A 22,259-nucleotide genomic window follows, 5' to 3' on the forward strand; every position below is an offset into this window, starting at 1 on the left:
TGATGGTTGTGGTGGTAGTTGTGGTAGTGGTTGTAGTAGTGATGGTAGTGATTGTGGTGGCTGTTGTGTATTTGTAGTGGTGTTGTGGTTGTAGCAGTGGTGGTAGTGATGTCTGTTGTGGAAGTGATGATGGTTGTGGAAGTGATGGTGGTGGTTTTGGTTGTGATGGGGGTTGTGATGTCTTGGTGGTGGTGTAGTGGTTGTAGTATCTGTGGTAGTGATTGTGTTGGTTGTTGTGGTTGTGGCGATGTCTTGGTGATGGTGGTAGTGGTTGTAGTAGTGGTGGTGGTAGTGGTTGTAGTAGTGGTGGTAGTGCTGGTTGTTGTGGTGGTGATAGTGAATGTGGTGGTGATGGTGGTTGTTGCGGTATTGATGGTGGTTGTGAAGTCTTGGTGGTGTTGTTGTGGTTGTTATGGTTGTTGTGGTAGTGGTGGTAGTGATGTCTGTTGTGGTCGTGTTGTTGGTTGTGGTGGTGGTTGCTGTGGTATTGATGGTGGTTGTGATGTCTTAGTGGTTGTTGTGTGGTTGTTGTGGTAGTGGTGGTCATGATGGTTGTTGTTGTTGGTTGTGGTGGTGGTTGCTGTGGTATTGATGGTGTTTGTGAAGTCTTGGTGGTGGTGTTGTGGTTGTTGTGGTAGTGGTGGTGATGGTTGTTGTGGGCGTGTTGATGGTTGTGGTGGTAGTTGCTGGTGATTGCTGTGGTATTGATTGTGGTTGTGTAGTCTTGGTGGTAATGTTGTGGTTGTTGTGGTGGTCATGATGATTGTTGTGGTGGTGGTGGTGGTGGTGATGGTTGTGGTGGTGGTTGCTGCATTGGTGGTGCATCTGCCAGTCGTCTCACTCTGCCAGCCATTGATGTTGATGCTCAATTCAAAGAGAGTCCGGGAGTTGATCTTGCTAATGACAGTGCTGGTATTGGTAGTGGTGACGATGGCGGCGGCGGTGGTGGTGGTGGTAGTGGTGCGTACCGGGCCTCTGCTAGGTCGACTCAGCCTCAAATGAGTACCCGGTGTGTCGTCGTGAACATCGACGCCACTGGCTACTAACAGCACTTGCCCCAACAGTCTGTTAAGAGGCTACACGGGGGACCTTTGTCTGTGTATAGGTGCTGCTGCTACTCGCTACTAACAGCACTTGCCCCAACAGTCTGTTAAGAGGCTACACGGGGGACCTTTGTCTGTGTATAGGTGCTAACAGCACTTGCTCCTACAGCCTGCTAGAGGCTACACGGGGGACCTTTGTCTGTGTATAGGTGCTGCTGCCACTGGCTACTAACAGCACTTGCCCCAACAGTCTGTTAAGAGGCTACACGGGGGACCTTTGTCTGTGTATAGGTGCTAACAGCACTTGCTCCTACAGCCTGCTAGAGGCTACACGGGGGACCTTTGTCTGTGTATAGGTGCTGCTGCTGCTCGCTACTAACAGCACTTGCCCCAACAGTCTGTTAAGAGGCTACACGGGGGACCTTTGTCTGTGTATAGGTGCTAACAGCACTTGCTCCTACAGCCTGCTAGAGGCTACACGGGGGACCTTTGTCTGTGTATAGGTGCTGCTGCCACTGGCTACTAACAGCACTTGCCCCAACAGTCTGTTAAGAGGCTACACGGGGGACCTTTGTCTGTGTATAGGTGCTGCTGCCACTGGCTACTAACAGCACTTGCCCCAACAGTCTGTTAAGAGGCTACATGGGGGAGCTTTGTCTTGTTCTGTAGAGAGTGAGTGTGAGTGGTGGACATCGTCTTTACACCACCAGCGGTGTTAGTCGACCAGAGGCCAACGGAGAAACATCTCAATAACAACACAAACAAACAATGGCTCTGATAAATTTCGATTTGAAGCTTCCGTGAGTGCACGGATTCATTTTCTTGGTTCATTCGGCAAAAAGTCACGTAGAAGGGAAATAAAAAAATGAAAAAATTAAAAATATGTTATAAAATAATATAAAATTAAAGAATTTAAAATAAAATGAAATAATTTAAAATAAATTCTAAAATAAAATTAATTTATATAAAAGAAAATTACATTAAAATTAAGGAATATAAAATCATATAAAATGAATCACGACGTTTCGATTGCAACACAAGCAATCATCATCAGGTGTGAAAACCACAGCAAGAATTTTTTTTTAAACCGCCACTTTTTTCAAAACAAAGCAACACGATCGGAGTGCAACTTATAGGCAAGGTGAACGCATCACTTAAAAATATACAAATAAAAGTCAACAATGACAACAGGTTTTTCGCCAGCTGTCTCAAGATGTTAAAACGCCAAACTGAAACCTTTTTGCAAGGAATCACGTCTGCATTAACCCACAATGCTTGTGGTCAGAATGCAAACTTAAACATCCTCTGATAATATTTGTGGCATCGGCCTTGAAACTGATTGGTCCACACCAGAGACAGCTTTCTTTTGAGCCTCGTCTCAAACTGTGTTAGACCAGAGGTCAGCGCCAAAAGACGTAAACTATTTCATTTATCGGACCAAGTAAAGCCCATAGGGCTGTTAGTTTATTCTTTTTAGGTGGACGAAATCCATCACGAGCTCCCTGAGAGAGGCAGAGACACCCAGACCCAGGGCTCGAACCCAGGCTCTCAGTGTCTCTGACACGGCCATCACGAGCTCACTGAGAGAGGGAGAGACACCCAGACCCAGGGCTCGAACCCAGGGTCTCAGTGTCTCCGACACGGCCATCACGAGCTCACTGAGAGAGGGAGAGACACCCAGACCCAGGGCTCGAACCCAGGGTTCTCAGCCGTGCTGGTTCAGTGTCTCTGTCACGGCCATCACGAGCTCACTGAGGGAGGGAGAGACACCCAGACCCAGGGCTCGAACCCAGGGTCTCAGTGTCTCCGACACGGCCATCACGAGCTCACTGAGAGAGGGAGAGACACCCAGACCCAGGGCTCGAACCCAGGGTTCTCAGCCGTGCTGGTTCAGTGTCTCTGTCACGGCCATCACGAACTCACTGAGGGAGGGAGAGACACCCAGACCCAGGGCTCGAACCCAGGCTCTCAGTGTCTCCGACACGGCCATCATGAACCCACTGAGAGAGAGAGAGACACCCAGACCCAGGGCTCGAACCCAGGGTTCTCAGCCGTGCTGGTTCAGTGTCTCTGTCACGGCCATCACGAGCTCACTGAGGGAGGGAGAGACACCCAGACCCAGGGCTCGAACCCAGGCTCTCAGTGTCTCTGACACGGCCGTCGTGAACCCCCTGAGAGAGAGAGGGAGAGACACCCAGACCCAGGGCTTGAGCCCAGGAAGGGACCTCATTTTAAATCTGCCTTCACCTCGGCAATAAGTAATTCATTTCTCTCGAGTCCACTTTGCGACTTTGACTCGGCCCTGGATTTTTATTGAACAGTTTTAAGGCCCCTCTTTTTGTGCGAGCGGTAAAAGATGTTTTTTTTACGGTTTAAAAGTGTCTCGTGATTTTAACCGGGGAGTCCCGAGTGACAGTTAACCCCCCCACCACTCACACAGAGAGCCATAGACTCACTCACACAGAGAGCCATAGACTCACACAGAGAGCCGTAGACTCACTCACACAGAGAACCGTAGACTCACTCACATAGAGACCCATAGACTCACTCACACAGAGAGCCATAGACTCACTCACACAGAGAGCCATAGACTCACACAGAGAGCCGTAGACTCACTCACACAGAGAACCGTAGACTCACTCACACAGAGACCCATAGACTCACTCACACAGAGAGCCATAGACTCACTCACAGAGAGAGCCACAGACTCACTCACACAGAGACCCATAGACTCACGCACACAGCCGTAGACTTACTCACACAGAGAGCCGTAGACTCACTCACACAGAGAACCGTAGACTCACTCACACAGAGAGCCATAGACTCACTCACACAGAGAGCCATAGACTCACTCACAGAGAGAGCCACAGACGCACACAGAGACCCATAGACTCACTCACACAGCCGTAGACTCACTCACACAGAGAGCCATAGACTCACTCACACAGCCGTAGACTCACTCACACAGAGAGCCATAGACTCACACAGAGAGCCATAGACTCACTCACACAGAGAGCCATAGACTCACTCACAGAGAGAGCCACAGACTCACTCACACAGAGACCCATAGACTCACTCACACAGCCGTAGACTCACTCACACAGAGAGCCATAGACTCACTCACACAGAGCCGTAGACTCACACAGAGAGACATAGACTCACTCACACAGCCGTAGACTCACTCACACAGAGACCCATAGACTCACTCACACAGAGAGCCATAGACTCACTCACACAGAGAGCCATAGACTCACTCACACAGAGACCCATAGACTCACTCACACAGAGAACCGTAGACTCACTCACACAGAGAGCCATAGACTCACGCAGAGAGCCATAGACTCACTCACACAGCCGTAGACTCACTCACACAGAGAACCGTAGACTCACTCACACAGAGACCCATAGACTCACTCACACAGAGAGCCATAGACTCACTCACAGAGAGAGCCACAGACTCACTCACACAGAGACCCATAGACTCACTCACACAGCCGTAGACTCACTCACACAGAGAGCCATAGACTCACACAGAGAGCCATAGACTCACTCACACAGAGAGCCATAGACTCACACAGAGACCCATAGACTCACTCACACAGCCGTAGACTCACTCACACAGAGAGCCATAGACTCACTCACACAGCCGTAGACTCACTCACACAGAGAGCCATAGACTCACACACACAGCCGTAGACTCACTCACACAGAGAGCCATAGACTCACTCACACAGAGAGCCATAGACTCACTCACACAGAGAGCCGTAGACTCACTCACACAGAGAGCCATAGACTCACTCACACAGTGAGCCATAGACTCAACACACAGAGAGACGTAGACTCACTCACACAGAGAGCCATAGACTCACTCACACAGAGAGCCATATACTCACTCACACAGCCATAGACTCACTCACACAGAGAGCCATAGACTCACTCACACAGAGAGCCATAGACTCACTCACGCAGAGACCCATAGACTCACTCACACAGCCATAGACTCACTCACACAGCCATAGACTCACTCACGCAGCCATAGACTCACTCACGCAGCCGTAGACTCACATAGCCATAGACTCACTCACGCAGCCATAGACTCACTCACGCAGCCGTAGACTCACTCACACAGAGAGCCATAGACTCACTCACACAGAGAGCCGTAGACTCACTCACACAGAGACCCATAGACTCACTCACACAGAGAGCCATAGACTCACTCACAGAGAGAGCCACAGACTCACTCACACAGAGACCCATAGACTCACGCACACAGCCGTAGACTTACTCACACAGAGAACCGTAGACTCACTCACACAGAGAGCCGTAGACTCACTCACACAGAGACCCATAGACTCACTCACACAGAGAGCCATAGACTCACTCACAGAGAGAGCCACAGACTCACTCACACAGAGACCCATAGACTCACGCACACAGCCGTAGACTTACTCACACAGAGAACCGTAGACTCACTCACACAGAGAGCCGTAGACTCACTCACACAGAGACCCATAGACTCACTCACACAGAGAGCCATAGACTCACTCACAGAGAGAGCCACAGACTCACTCACACAGAGACCCATAGACTCACGCACACAGCCGTAGACTTACTCACACAGAGAGCCATAGACTCACTCACAGAGAGAGCCACAGACTCACTCACACAGAGACCCATAGACTCACGCACACAGCCGTAGACTCACTCACACAGAGAACCGTAGACTCACTCACAGAGAGAGCCATAGACTCACTCACAGAGAGAGCCACAGACGCACACAGAGACCCATAGACTCACTCACACAGCCGTAGACTCACTCACACAGAGAGCCATAGACTCACTCACACAGCCGTAGACTCACTCACACAGAGAGCCATAGACTCACACAGAGAGCCATAGACTCACTCACACAGAGAGCCATAGACTCACTCACAGAGAGAGCCACAGACTCACTCACACAGAGACCCATAGACTCACTCACACAGCCGTAGACTCACTCACACAGAGAGCCATAGACTCACTCACACAGAGCCGTAGACTCACACAGAGAGACATAGACTCACTCACACAGCCGTAGACTCACTCACACAGAGACCCATAGACTCACTCACACAGAGAGCCATAGACTCACTCACACAGAGAGCCATAGACTCACTCACACAGAGACCCATAGACTCACTCACACAGAGAACCGTAGACTCACTCACACAGAGAGCCATAGACTCACGCAGAGAGCCATAGACTCACTCACACAGCCGTAGACTCACTCACACAGAGAACCGTAGACTCACTCACACAGAGACCCATAGACTCACTCACACAGAGAGCCATAGACTCACTCACAGAGAGAGCCACAGACTCACTCACACAGAGACCCATAGACTCACTCACACAGCCGTAGACTCACTCACACAGAGAGCCATAGACTCACACAGAGACCCATAGACTCACTCACACAGCCGTAGACTCACTCACACAGCCGTAGACTCACTCACACAGAGAGCCATAGACTCACTCACACAGCCGTAGACTCACTCACACAGAGAGCCATAGACTCACACACACAGCCGTAGACTCACTCACACAGAGAGCCATAGACTCACTCACACAGAGAGCCATAGACTCACTCACACAGAGAGCCGTAGACTCACTCACACAGAGAGCCATAGACTCACTCACACAGTGAGCCATAGACTCAACACACAGAGAGACGTAGACTCACTCACACAGAGAGCCATAGACTCACTCACACAGAGAGCCATAGACTCACTCACACAGAGAGCCATAGACTCACTCACACAGAGAGCCATAGACTCACTCACACAGAGAGCCATAGACTCACTCACACAGAGAGCCATAGACTCACTCACAGAGAGAGCCATAGACTCACTCACGCAGAGACCCATAGACTCACTCACACAGCCATAGACTCACTCACACAGCCATAGACTCACTCACGCAGAGACCCATAGACTCACTCACACAGCCATAGACTCACTCACACAGCCATAGACTCACTCACGCAGCCATAGACTCACTCACGCAGCCGTAGACTCACATAGCCATAGACTCACTCACGCAGCCATAGACTCACTCACGCAGCCGTAGACTCACTCACACAGAGACCCATAGACTCACTCACACAGAGACCCATAGACTCACTCACACAGAGAGCCATAGACTCACTCACAGAGAGACCCATAGACTCACTCACACAGAGAGCCGTAGACTCACTCACACAGAGAGCCGTAGACTCACTCACACAGAGGGCCATAGACTCACTCACACAGAGACCCATAGACTCACTCACACAGAGAGCCATAGACTCACTCACACAGAGAGCCGTAGACTCACTCACACAGAGAGCCGTAGACTCACTCACACAGAGGGCCATAGACTCACTCACAGAGAGACCCATAGACTCACTCACACAGAGAGCCGTAGACTCACTCACACAGAGAGCCGTAGACTCACTCACACAGAGAGCCATAGACTCACTCACACAGAGACCCATAGACTCACTCACACAGAGAGCCATAGACTCACTCACAGAGAGAGCCACAGACGCACACAGAGACCCATAGACTCACTCACACAGCCGTAGACTCACTCACACAGAGAGCCGTAGACTCACTCACACAGAGAACCGTAGACTCACTCACAGAGAGAGCCATAGACTCACTCACAGAGAGAGCCACAGACGCACACAGAGACCCATAGACTCACTCACACAGCCGTAGACTCACTCACACAGAGAGCCATAGACTCACTCACACAGCCGTAGACTCACTCACACAGAGAGCCATAGACTCACACAGAGAGCCATAGACTCACTCACACAGAGAGCCATAGACTCACTCACAGAGAGAGCCACAGACTCACTCACACAGAGACCCATAGACTCACTCACACAGCCGTAGACTCACTCACACAGAGAGCCATAGACTCACTCACACAGAGCCGTAGACTCACACAGAGAGACATAGACTCACTCACACAGCCGTAGACTCACTCACACAGAGACCCATAGACTCACTCACACAGAGAGCCATAGACTCACTCACACAGAGAGCCATAGACTCACTCACACAGAGACCCATAGACTCACTCACACAGAGAACCGTAGACTCACTCACACAGAGAGCCATAGACTCACGCAGAGAGCCATAGACTCACTCACACAGCCGTAGACTCACTCACACAGAGAACCGTAGACTCACTCACACAGAGACCCATAGACTCACTCACACAGAGAGCCATAGACTCACTCACAGAGAGAGCCACAGACTCACTCACACAGAGACCCATAGACTCACTCACACAGCCGTAGACTCACTCACACAGAGAGCCATAGACTCACACACACAGCCGTAGACTCACTCACACAGAGAGCCATAGACTCACTCACACAGAGAGCCATAGACTCACTCACACAGAGAGCCATAGACTCACACACACAGCCGTAGACTCACTCACACAGAGAGCCATAGACTCACTCACACAGAGAGCCGTAGACTCACTCACACAGAGAGCCATATACTCACTCACACAGAGAGCCATAGACTCACTCACACAGAGAGCCATAGACTCAACACACAGAGAGCCATATACTCACTCACACAGCCATAGACTCACTCACACAGAGAGCCATAGACTCACTCACACAGAGAGCCATAGACTCACTCACGCAGAGACCCATAGACTCACTCACACAGCCATAGACTCACTCACACAGCCATAGACTCACTCACGCAGAGACCCATAGACTCACTCACACAGCCATAGACTCACTCACACAGCCATAGACTCACTCACGCAGCCATAGACTCACTCACGCAGCCGTAGACTCACATAGCCATAGACTCACTCACGCAGCCATAGACTCACTCACGCAGCCGTAGACTCACTCACACAGAGAGCCATAGACTCACTCACACAGAGACCCATAGACTCACTCACACAGAGAGCCGTAGACTCACTCACACAGAGAGCCGTAGACTCACTCACACAGAGAGCCATAGACTCACTCACACAGAGCCGTAGACTCACACAGAGAGACATAGACTCACTCACACAGCCGTAGACTCACTCACACAGAGACCCATAGACTCACTCACACAGAGAGCCACAGACGCACACAGAGACCCATAGACTCACTCACACAGCCGTAGACTCACTCACACAGAGAGCCATAGACTCACTCACACAGCCGTAGACTCACTCACACAGAGAGCCATAGACTCACACAGAGAGCCATAGACTCACTCACACAGAGAGCCATAGACTCACTCACAGAGAGAGCCACAGACTCACTCACACAGAGACCCATAGACTCACTCACACAGCCGTAGACTCACTCACACAGAGAGCCATAGACTCACTCACACAGAGCCGTAGACTCACACAGAGAGACATAGACTCACTCACACAGCCGTAGACTCACTCACACAGAGACCCATAGACTCACTCACACAGAGAGCCATAGACTCACTCACACAGAGAGCCATAGACTCACTCACACAGAGACCCATAGACTCACTCACACAGAGAACCGTAGACTCACTCACACAGAGAGCCATAGACTCACGCAGAGAGCCATAGACTCACTCACACAGCCGTAGACTCACTCACACAGAGAACCGTAGACTCACTCACACAGAGACCCATAGACTCACTCACACAGAGAGCCATAGACTCACTCACAGAGAGAGCCACAGACTCACTCACACAGAGACCCATAGACTCACTCACACAGCCGTAGACTCACTCACACAGAGAGCCATAGACTCACACAGAGAGCCATAGACTCACTCACACAGAGAGCCATAGACTCACACAGAGACCCATAGACTCACTCACACAGCCGTAGACTCACTCACACAGAGAGCCATAGACTCACTCACACAGCCGTAGACTCACTCACACAGAGAGCCATAGACTCACACACACAGCCGTAGACTCACTCACACAGAGAGCCATAGACTCACTCACACAGAGAGCCATAGACTCACTCACACAGAGAGCCATAGACTCACACACACAGCCGTAGACTCACTCACACAGAGAGCCATAGACTCACTCACACAGAGAGCCGTAGACTCACTCACACAGAGAGCCATAGACTCAACACACAGAGAGACGTAGACTCACTCACACAGAGAGCCATAGACTCACTCACACAGAGAGCCATAGACTCACTCACACAGAGAGCCATATACTCACTCACACAGCCATAGACTCACTCACACAGAGAGCCATAGACTCACTCACACAGAGAGCCATAGACTCACTCACGCAGAGACCCATAGACTCACTCACACAGCCATAGACTCACTCACACAGCCATAGACTCACTCACGCAGAGACCCATAGACTCACTCACACAGCCATAGACTCACTCACACAGCCATAGACTCACTCACGCAGCCATAGACTCACTCACGCAGCCGTAGACTCACATAGCCATAGACTCACTCACGCAGCCATAGACTCACTCACGCAGCCGTAGACTCACTCACACAGAGAGCCATAGACTCACTCACACAGAGACCCATAGACTCACTCACACAGAGAGCCGTAGACTCACTCACACAGAGAGCCGTAGACTCACTCACACAGAGAGCCATAGACTCACTCACACAGAGAGCCATAGACTCACTCACACAGAGAGCCGTAGACTCACTCACACAGAGACCCGTAGACTCACTCACACAGAGACCCATAGACTCACTCACACAGAGACCCATAGACTCACTCACACAGAGAGCCATAGACTCACTCACACAGAGAGCCGTAGACTCACTCACACAGAGACCCATAGACTCACTCACACAGAGAGCCATAGACTCACTCACACAGAGAGCCGTAGGCTCACTCACGCAGAGAGCCATAGACTCACTCACAGAGAGAGCCACAGACTCGCACAGAGACCCATAGACTCACTCACACAGCCGTAGACTCACTCACACAGAGAGCCATAGACTCACTCACACAGCCGTAGACTCACTCACACAGAGAGCCATAGACTCACACAGAGAGCCATAGACTCACTCACACAGAGAGCCATAGACTCACTCACAGAGAGAGCCACAGACTCACTCACACAGAGACCCATAGACTCACTCACACAGCCGTAGACTCACTCACACAGAGAGCCATAGACTCACTCACACAGAGCCGTAGACTCACACAGAGAGACATAGACTCACTCACACAGAGAGCCATAGACTCACTCACACAGAGACCCATAGACTCACTCACACAGAGAGCCATAGACTCACTCACACAGAGAACCGTAGACTCACTCACACAGAGAGCCATAGACTCACGCAGAGAGCCATAGACTCGCTCACACAGCCGTAGACTCACTCACACAGAGACCCATAGACTCACTCACACAGAGAGCCATAGACTCACTCACACAGAGAGCCATAGACTCACTCACACAGAGACCCATAGACTCACTCACACAGAGAACCGTAGACTCACTCACACAGAGAGCCATAGACTCACGCAGAGAGCCATAGACTCACTCACACAGCCGTAGACTCACTCACACAGAGAACCGTAGACTCACTCACACAGAGACCCATAGACTCACTCACACAGAGAGCCATAGACTCACTCACAGAGAGACCCATAGACTCACTCACACAGCCGTAGACTCACTCACACAGAGAGCCATAGACTCACACAGAGAGCCATAGACTCACTCACACAGAGACCCATAGACTCACTCACACAGCCGTAGACTCACTCACACAGAGAGCCATAGACTCACACAGAGAGCCATAGACTCACTCACACAGAGAGCCATAGACTCACACAGAGACCCATAGACTCACTCACACAGCCGTAGACTCACTCACACAGAGAGCCATAGACTCACTCACACAGCCGTAGACTCACTCACACAGAGAGCCATAGACTCACACACACAGCCGTAGACTCACTCACACAGAGAGACATAGACTCACTCACACAGAGAGCCATAGACTCACTCACACAGAGAGCCGTAGACTCACTCACACAGCCATAGACTCACTCACACAGAGAGCCATAGACTCACTCACACAGCCGTAGACTCACTCACACAGAGACCCATAGACTCACTCACGCAGAGAGCCGTAGACTCACTCACACAGTGAGCCATAGACTCAACACACAGAGAGACGTAGACTCACTCACACAGAGAGCCATAGACTCACTCACACAGCCGTAGACTCACTCACACAGAGACCCATAGACTCACTCACACAGAGACCCATAGACTCACTCACACAGCCATAGACTCACTCACACAGCCATAGACTCACATAGCCATAGACTCACATAGCCATAGACTCACTCACGCAGCCATAGACTCACTCACGCAGCCGTAGACTCACTCACACAGAGACCCATAGACTCACTCACACAGAGAGCCATAGACTCACTCACACAGAGACCCATAGACTCACTCACACAGAGAGCCATAGACTCACTCACACAGAGACCCATAGACTCACTCACACAGAGAGCCATAGACTCACTCACACAGAGACCCATAGACTCACTCACACAGAGAGCCGTAGACTCACTCACACAGAGAGCCATAGACTCACTCACACAGAGACCCATAGACTCACTCACACAGAGAGCCATAGACTCACTCACACAGAGACCCGTAGACTCACTCACACAGAGAGCCATAGACTCACTCACACAGAGAGCCGTAGACTCACTCACACAGAGACCCGTAGACTCACTCACACAGAGAGCCATAGACTCACTCACACAGAGACGCGTAGGCTCACTCACGCAGAGAGCCATAGACTCACTCACACAAAGACCCATAGACTCACACAGAGACCCGTAGACTCACACAGAGACCCGTAGACTCACACAGAGACCCGTAGACTCACACAGAGACCCGTAGACTCACACAGAGACCCGTAGACTCACACAGAGACCCGTAGACTCACACAGAGACCCGTAGACTCACACAGAGACCCGTAGACTCACACAGAGACCCGTAGACTCACACAGAGACCCGTAGACTCATCAGAGACCCGTAGACTCACTCACACAGTGAGCCATAGACTCACTCATGCAGAGACCCATAGACTCACTCACACAGCCATAGACTCACTCACACAGCCATAGACTCACATAGCCATAGACTCACTCACGCAGCCATAGACTCACTCACACAGAGAGCCATAGACTCACTCACACAGAGACCCATAGACTCACTCACACAGAGAGCCGTAGACTCACTCACACAGAGACACATAGACTCACACAGAGAGCCGTAGACTCACTCACACAGAGAGCCGTAGACTCACTCACACAGAGACCCGTAGACTCACTCACACAGAGAGCCATAGACTCACTCACACAGAGAGCCATAGACTCACTCACACAGAGACCCATAGACTCACACAGAGACCCGTAGACTCACACAGAGAGCCGTAGACTCACACAGAGACCCGTAGACTCACACAGAGACCCGTAGACTCATCAGAGACCCATAGACTCATCACACTGAGACCCATAGACTCACACAGACCCATCGACTCATCACACAGAGACCCAGAGACTCATCACACAGAGACCCGTAGACTCATCACACAGAGACCCGTAGACTCGCTCACATAGACCCGTAGACTCACTCACACGGAGAGACCTACTGACTAGCGTACAGAGCCATAGACTCACAGGGAGTTAAGATTTAACCCGGTTATCACGCAGTTAGTTTCATGGTCTTGCATCGAGAATAAATCACGTTCACGCAGATGACTGTAACCTCATATAGAGACCCATAGACTGAGTGCTTGTATGTAACGGTTAGTATATGAGTGTGTGTCCGTATATAACTGCGTCAGTGTAATGAGACGACTTTGGAGACACGATTTGTAGAGGGTTTCTCATTTATTTCTTAATACTTTTAGTGACAGGTTCACAGGCTAACGTTAGCGCCGAGTTCCTTATAGCTCAGCCACCCATACAGCGACATGGGCGACGTACAACCGTACAGCCGATGATGATGCCTGTAGCTGGCTGGCTATGCAGCGGAGGTCGCAAACGGGTTTTGATTCCTTACCCGTACCCGGCCGCACCAGGGTCGCAAATGGGTACCCATACCCAGCCGGGTACGGGTTCCCGTTCCCTACCCGTACCCTACCCGAAATGAGTGACAAACGGTTACTCACGGCCTATCCGTACCCGTACCCGGCCGCACCAGGGTCGCAAACGGGTACCCGTACCCGGCCGTACCCGTACCCTACCCGTACCCGGCCGGGTACGGGTAGGGTACGGGTATCGGGTACCTGATTGCGACCTCTGGGATGAAGCCACGTTGCAGGCGCGGGTGGGTTGATTCTAGGAACTTGAATTGTGAGAAGAGACAAGACGTTGGGAAATGAGTGACAAACGGTGACTCACCAGTGACTCACGGCCTACCCGTACCCGTACCTGGCCGGGTATCGGGTAGCCGGGTATCGGGTAGGGTACGGGTATCGGGTACCCGGTTGCGACCTCTGCTATGCAGTGACGACAACGAAGAGACAGCAGCTGGCAGCGATGACAGAACCCCCATTGGCCTCTCCCTTTTACAGGTAGCAGAGGTTGCAACCGGGTACCCGATACCTGTACCCTACCCGATACCCGGCTACCCGTACCCAGCTGGGTACGGGTACCCATTTGCGACCCTGGTGCGGCCGGGTACGGGTAGGCCGTGAGTCACTGGTGAGTTACCGTTTGTCACTCATTTCGGGTAGGGTACGGGTCGCAAATGGGTACCCGTACCCGGCTGGGTACGGGTACCCATTTGCGACCCTGGTGCGGCCGGGTACGGGTAAGGAATCAAAACCCGTTTGCGACCTCTGGAGACTAGGCTCTAAGAAAAGCTGTCTCGGGTGTGGACCAATCAACTTCAAGGACAGTGCATACATTATCAGAGTTGTGTGTTTTTTGTTTGCATTCCGACCGCAGTTATTGTGGTCAATGCAAACATGACTCCTTGTAAAAAAGGTGTCAGTTTTGTTGCCAGATAAAAGGGTTAAAAAAACAATTATCACGTTTACACCATTGGAACCTCATTTGCCAGTAAAAAATATGATAATTGTTTTTTTACCCTTTTATCTGGCAACAAAACTGACACCTTTTTTTACAAGGAGTCATGTTTGCATAGACCACAATACCTGCAGTCATAATGCAAACAAAAAACATAACTCTGATGATGTATGCACTGTCCTTGAAGTTGATTGGTCCACACCCGAGACAGCTTTTCTTAGAGCCTAGTCTCACATGGGTTGGACCAGATGACGCCAAAAGGCGCACAACTCAAAGACAATGCACCATCAGAGTATGAGAGCTCGGGGTAAGAATTTACACCATTGGAACCTCATTTGCCAGTAGCAAAATATGATAATTGGTTTTTTACCCTTTCATCTGGCAACAAAACTGACACTTTTACATTATGACTGCAGGTATTGTGGTCAATGCAAACATGACTCTTTGTAGGAAAAAAGGTGGCAGTTTTGTCGCCAGATAAAAGGGTTAAAAAACAATTATCACGTTCTTTGAAGGCGCGTTCGGCCTCCGAATTTCGTTGGGTTTCCGGGACGAAAAAATGTTCTTAAATATCGTTCGAACAGCGATTTGTTTGAGTTCTGGTGCGTTAGATCTCCGATGTTCTACTGCATATTGCCAAGTGTATGATTATGTGATTGAGTGTATTAGTATGTATATGATTGAGTGTATTAGTATGTATATGAGTGAGTGTATTAGTATGTAATTTCGTGTATGAGTGGGTGTATAGATATGAGTGAATGTATTTTAGTATCTAATTTAGTGCATGAGTATGAGTGAGTGTGTAAGTATATGATTGAGTGTATTAGTATGTATATGAGTGAGTGTATTAGTATGTAATTTCGTGTATGAGTGGGTGTATAGATATGAGTGAATGTATTTTAGTATCTAATTTAGTGCATGAGTATGAGTGAGTGTGTAAGTATATGATTGAGTGTATTAGTATGTATATGAGTGAGTGTATTAGTATGTAATTTCGTGTATGAGTGGGTGTATAGATATGAGTGAATGTATTATTACTGTGCATGAGTATTGATATGAGTGTTAGTATATTACAGTGTTCGTCTGAGTGAATATATTAGTAAGTATGTTAGTATATGAGCGAGTGTATATATGAATGAGTGTATTAGTATATTGGTAAGTGTGTTAGTATATGAGTGAGTGTGTATTAGTATATTGGTTTGTGTGATAGTATATGTAGTGAGTGTATTAGTATATTAGTAAGTGTATTAGTAAGTATATTAGTATATGTAGTGAGTGTGTATTAGTATATTAGTAAGTGTATTAGTAAGTATATTAGTATATGTAGTGAGTGTGTATTAGTATATTAGTAAGTATATTAGTAAGTATATTAGTTTATGTAGTGAGTGTGTATTAGTGTATTGTTAAGTGTGTTAGTATATGCAGTGAGTGTGTTAGTAAGTGTGTTAGTATATGTAGTGAGTTTGTTATTAGTATATTAGTAAGAATATTAGTATATGTAGTGAGTTTGTTATTAGTATATTAGTAAGAATATTAGTATATGTAGTGAGTGTGTATTAGTATATTGCTAAGTGTGTTAGTATATGAGTAAGTGTGTTAGTAAGAATATTAGTATATGAGTGAGTGTGTAGTCGTATATTAGTAAGTATATTAGTTTATATAGTGAGTGTATTAGTATATTACTAAGTGTCAGTAAGTATATTAGTATATGTAGTGAGTGTGTATTAGTATATTGCTAAGTGTGTTAGTATATGAGTAAGTGTGTTAGTAAGAATATTAGTATATGTAGTGAGTGTGTATTAGTATATTAGTAAGTATATTAGTATATGTAGTGAGTGTGTATTAGTATATTAGTAAGTATATTAGTATATGTAGTGAGTGTGTATTAGTATATTACTAAGTGTGTTAGTATATGTAGTGAGTGTGTATTAGTATATTAGTAAGTATATTAGTATATGTAGTGAGTGTGTATTAGTATATTAGTAAGTATATTAGTAAGTATATTAGTTTATGTAGTGAGTGTGTATTAGTGTATTGTTAAGTGTGTTAGTATATGCAGTGAGTGTGTTAGTAAGTGTGTTAGTATATGTAGTGAGTTTGTTATTAGTATATTAGTAAGAATATTAGTATATGTAGTGAGTTTGTTATTAGTATATTAGTAAGAATATTAGTATATGTAGTGAGTGTGTATTAGTATATTGCTAAGTGTGTTAGTATATGAGTAAGTGTGTTAGTAAGAATATTAGTATATGAGTGAGTGTGTAGTCGTATATTAGTTTATATAGTGAGTGTATTAGTATATTACTAAGTGTCAGTAAGTATATTAGTATATGTAGTGAGTGTGTATTAGTATATTGCTAAGTGTGTTAGTATATGAGTAAGTGTGTTAGTAAGAATATTAGTATATGTAGTGAGTGTGTATTAGTATATTAGTAAGTATATTAGTATATGTAGTGAGTGTGTATTAGTATATTACTAAGTGTGTTAGTAAGTGTGTTAGTATATGTAGTGAGTGTGTATTAGTATATTAGTAAGTATATTAGTATATGTAGTGAGTGTGTTATTAGTATATTACTAAGTGTATTAGTAAGTATATTAGTATATGTAGTGAGTGTGTATTAGTATATTACTAAGTATTAGTAAGTATATTAGTATATGTAGTGAGTGTGTATTAGTATATTACTAAGTATTAGTAAGTATATTAGTATATGTAGTGAGTGTGTATTAGTATATTACTAAGTATTAGTAAGTATATTAGTATATGTAGTGAGTGTGTATTAGTATATTAGTAAGTATATTAGTATATGTAGTGAGTGTGTATTAGTATATATTGCTAAGTGTGTTAGTAAGTGTGTTAGTATATGTAGTGAGTGTGTAGTAGTATATTAGTATATGTAGTGAGTGTGTATTAGTATATTAGTAAGTATATTAGTATATGTAGTGAGTGTGTTGCCATATGCCTGTGAGTTTCGGGGTGATTCCAGACCAGACCCTGGCAGCTGCGTTGTACGTGGGAAAAATAAAACCCAAATCAATCGCTGAACGGTGATGCGGTCTTCCTTAACTGCTCATTAAGTCGACCCCAATTAGTAGCGCCACTAATTGAGCCTAATCACACGGCGGGGGGGGGGGCAGATGGGGGGAGCTTATAATCCATCAGCAGCAGTAACAACAGCAGGGCCAATGAGACTCTGGGTGAGAGAGAGAGAGAGAGGGTGAGATGGGGGGAGAGATGGTGAGAGAGATGGCGAGAGAGAGGGTGAGTGGGTGAGTGAGTGAGAGGGTGAGTGAGTGGGTGAGAGAGATGGGGAGAGAGAGGGTGAGTGGGTGAGTGAGTGGGTGAGTGAGTGGGTGAGAGAGATGGGGAGAGAGATGGGGTGAGAGGGTGAGTGAGAGGGTGAGTGAATGGGTGAGATGGTGAGTGGGTGAGTGAGTGGGTGAGTGAGATGGTGAGAGAGAGGGTGAGTGAGTGGGTGAGATGGTGAGTGGGTGAGATGGTGAGAGAGATGGTGAGTGAGTGGGTGAGTGAGATGGTGAGTGGGTGAGTGAGTGAGAGGGTGAGTGAGTGGGTGAGAGAGATGGGGAGAGAGAGGGTGAGTGGGTGAGTGAGTGGGTGAGTGAGTGGGTGAGAGAGATGGGGAGAGAGATGGGGTGAGAGAGATGGGGAGAGAGATGGGGTGAGAGAGAGGGTGAGTGAGTGGGTGAGTGGGTGAGTGAGAGGGTTAGAGAGATGGGGAGAGAGGGTGAGTGGGTGAGTGAGTGGGTGAATGAGTGGGTGAGAGAGATGGGGAGAGAGAGGGTGAGTGGGTGAGTGAGTGGGTGAGTGAGTGGGTGAGAGAGATGGGGAGAGAGATGGGGTGAGAGAGATGGGGAGAGAGATGGGGTGAGAGAGAGGGTGAGTGAGTGGGTGAGTGGGTGAGTGAGAGGGTGAGAGAGATGGGGAGAGAGAGGGTGAGTGGGTGAGTGAGTGAGAGGGTGAGTGAGTGGGTGAGAGAGATGGGGAGAGAGAGGGTGAGTGGGTGAGTGAGTGGGTGAGTGAGTGGGTGAGAGAGATGGGGAGAGAGATGGGGTGAGAGAGAGGGTGAGTGAGTGGGTGAGTGGGTGAGTGAGAGGGTGAGAGAGATGGGGAGAGAGAGGGTGAGTGGGTGAGTGAGTGAGAGGGTGAGTGAGTGGGTGAGAGAGATGGGGAGAGAGAGGGTGAGTGGGTGAGTGAGTGGGTGAGTGAGTGGGTGAGAGAGATGGGGAGAGAGATGGGGTGAGAGAGATGGGGAGAGAGATGGGGTGAGAGAGAGGGTGAGTGAGTGGGTGAGTGGGTGAGTGAGAGGGTGAGAGAGATGGGGAGAGAGAGGGTGAGTGGGTGAGTGAGTGGGTGAATGAGTGGGTGAGTGAGTGGGTGAGAGAGATGGGGAGAGAGATGGGGTGAGAGATGGGGTGAGAGAGGGTGAGTGAGTGGGTGAGAGAGATGGGGAGAGAGATGGGGTGAGAGAGGGTGAGAGAGATGGGGAGAGAGATGGGGTGAGAGGGTGAGTGAGAGGGTGAGTGAATGGGTGAGATGGTGAGTGGGTGAGTGAGTGGGTGAGTGAGATGGTGAGAGAGAGGGTGAGTGAGTGGGTGAGATGGTGAGTGGGTGAGATGGTGAGTGAGTGGGTGAGTGAGATGGTGAGTGGGTGAGTGAGAGGGTGAGTGAGTGGGTGAGAGAGATGGGGAGAGAGATGGGGTGAGAGGGTGAGTGAGAGGGTGAGTGAATGGGTGAGATGGTGAGTGGGTGAGTGAGTGGGTGAGTGAGATGGTGAGAGAGAGGGTGAGTGAGTGGGTGAGATGGTGAGTGGGTGAGATGGTGAGAGAGATGGTGAGTGAGTGGGTGAGTGAGATGGTGAGTGGGTGAGTGAGTGAGAGGGTGAGTGAGTGGGTGAGAGAGATGGGGAGAGAGAGGGTGAGTGGGTGAGTGAGTGGGTGAGTGAGTGGGTGAGAGAGATGGGGAGAGAGATGGGGTGAGAGAGATGGGGAGAGAGATGGGGTGAGAGAGAGGGTGAGTGAGTGGGTGAGTGGGTGAGTGAGAGGGTGAGAGAGATGGGGAGAGAGAGGGTGAGTGGGTGAGTGAGTGGGTGAATGAGTGGGTGAGTGAGTGGGTGAGAGAGATGGGGAGAGAGATGGGGTGAGAGATGGGGTGAGAGAGGGTGAGTGAGTGGGTGAGAGAGATGGGGAGAGAGATGGGGTGAGAGAGGGTGAGAGAGATGGGGAGAGAGATGGGGTGAGAGGGTGAGTGAGAGGGTGAGTGAATGGGTGAGATGGTGAGTGGGTGAGTGAGTGGGTGAGTGAGATGGTGAGAGAGAGGGTGAGTGAGTGGGTGAGATGGTGAGTGGGTGAGATGGTGAGAGAGATGGTGAGTGAGTGGGTGAGTGAGATGGTGAGTGGGTGAGTGAGTGAGAGGGTGAGTGAGTGGGTGAGAGAGATGGGGAGAGAGAGGGTGAGTGGGTGAGTGAGTGGGTGAGTGAGTGGGTGAGAGAGATGGGGAGAGAGATGGGGTGAGAGAGATGGGGAGAGAGTTGGGGTGAGAGAGAGGGTGAGTGAGTGGGTGAGTGGGTGAGTGAGAGGGTGAGAGAGATGGGGAGAGAGAGGGTGAGTGGGTGAGTGAGTGGGTGAATGAGTGGGTGAGAGAGATGGGGAGAGAGATGGGGTGAGAGAGAGGGTGAGTGAGTGGGTGAGTGGGTGAGTGAGAGGGTGAGAGAGATGGGGTGAGAGGGTGAGTGAGAGGGTGAGTGAATGGGTGAGATGGTGAGTGGGTGAGTGAGTGGGTGAGTGAGATGGTGAGAGAGAGGGTGAGTGAGGGTGAGTGAGTGGGTGAGATGGTGAGTGGGTGAGATGGTGAGAGAGATGGTGAGTGGGTGAGTGAGTGGGTGAGTGAGATGGGGAGAGAGATGGGGTGAGAGAGAGGGTGAGTGAGTGGGTGAGTGGGTGAGTGAGAGGGTGAGAGAGATGGGGTGAGAGGGTGAGTGAGAGGGTGAGTGAATGGGTGAGATGGTGAGTGGGTGAGTGAGTGGGTGAGTGAGATGGTGAGAGAGAGGGTGAGTGAGGGTGAGTGAGTGGGTGAGATGGTGAGTGGGTGAGATGGTGAGAGAGATGGTGAGTGGGTGAGTGAGTGGGTGAGTGAGATGGGGAGAGAGATGGGGTGAGAGAGGTTAAGTGAGAGGGTGAGTGAGTGGGTGAGTGGGTGAGTGAGATGGGCCTCCCCTAGGTCGACTCAGCCTCAAATGAGTACCTGGTGCAGTGTGCGAACATCGCCACTAGGGAGACAAAGGCGGTCGGGCGTGGTGCTGGCCACCCACCCCCTCGTGTGCCGTGCCGGCCTTCATAGGTGCTCGCTAACAGCACTTGTCCCGACAGTCTGTTAAGGCTACACGGGGGATCTTTGTGTAGTGTGTGTTGTGTGTGGTGGTGAGTGGTGTGTGTGGTGAGTGGTGTGTGTGGTGTGTATGAGTGTGTGTGTGTTTATGGGTGTGTGTGTGCTGTGTGTGTGTGTGTGTGTCTGTGTGTGTGTCTGTGTGTGTGTGTCTATGTGTGTGTATGAGTGTGTGTGTCTGTGTGTGTGTCTGTGTGTGTGTGTGTGTCTATGTGTGTGTGTATGAGTGTGTGGTGTGTGTGTCTGTGTGTGTGTGTGTGTCTGTGTGTGTGTGGTGTGTGTGTGTGTATGAGTGTGTGTCTGTGTGTGTGTGTGTCTGTGTGTGTGTATGAGTGTGTGGTGTGTCTGTGTGTGTGTGTGTATGAGTGTGTGGTGTGTGTCTGTGTGTGTGTGTCTGTGTGTGTGTGTGTATGAGTGTGTGGTGTGTGTCTGTATGAGTGTGTGTGTGTATGAGTGTGTGTGTGTGTGTCTGTGTGTGTGTGTATGAGTGTGTGTGTGTGTCTGTGTGTGTGTGTATGAGTGTGTGTGGTGTGTGTGTGTGTATGAGTGTGTGTGTATGAGTGTGTGTGTATGAGTGTGTGTGGTGTGTGTGTATGAGTGTGTGTGTGTGTTGGGGTCGTGACCTTGTTAGTGTTGAGGCGTCTTCTGCTCCAGAGGGAACAGATTGGGAGGCGCGGCAAACGCTCCCCACACACAGACACAGACAAAGGTCCCCCGTGTAGCCTCTAGCAGGCTGTAGGGGCAAGTGCTGTTAGCAGCGC

General features: G+C 49.3%; 1 protein-coding gene across 2 annotated transcripts in view; it reads left to right on the forward strand.

Annotated features, from left to right (window-relative positions):
* RBPJ (recombination signal binding protein for immunoglobulin kappa J region) overlaps positions 1-22,259 on the forward strand; it is an 83,494-nt gene that overhangs the window by 2,208 nt on the left and 59,027 nt on the right. The gene's annotated exons all lie outside the window — the stretch shown is intronic.

The sequence above is a fragment of the Lampetra fluviatilis genome, chromosome 73 (assembly GCF_964198595.1).
Source record: "Lampetra fluviatilis chromosome 73, kcLamFluv1.1, whole genome shotgun sequence".
Classification (NCBI taxonomy): Eukaryota; Metazoa; Chordata; class Hyperoartia; order Petromyzontiformes; family Petromyzontidae; genus Lampetra; species Lampetra fluviatilis.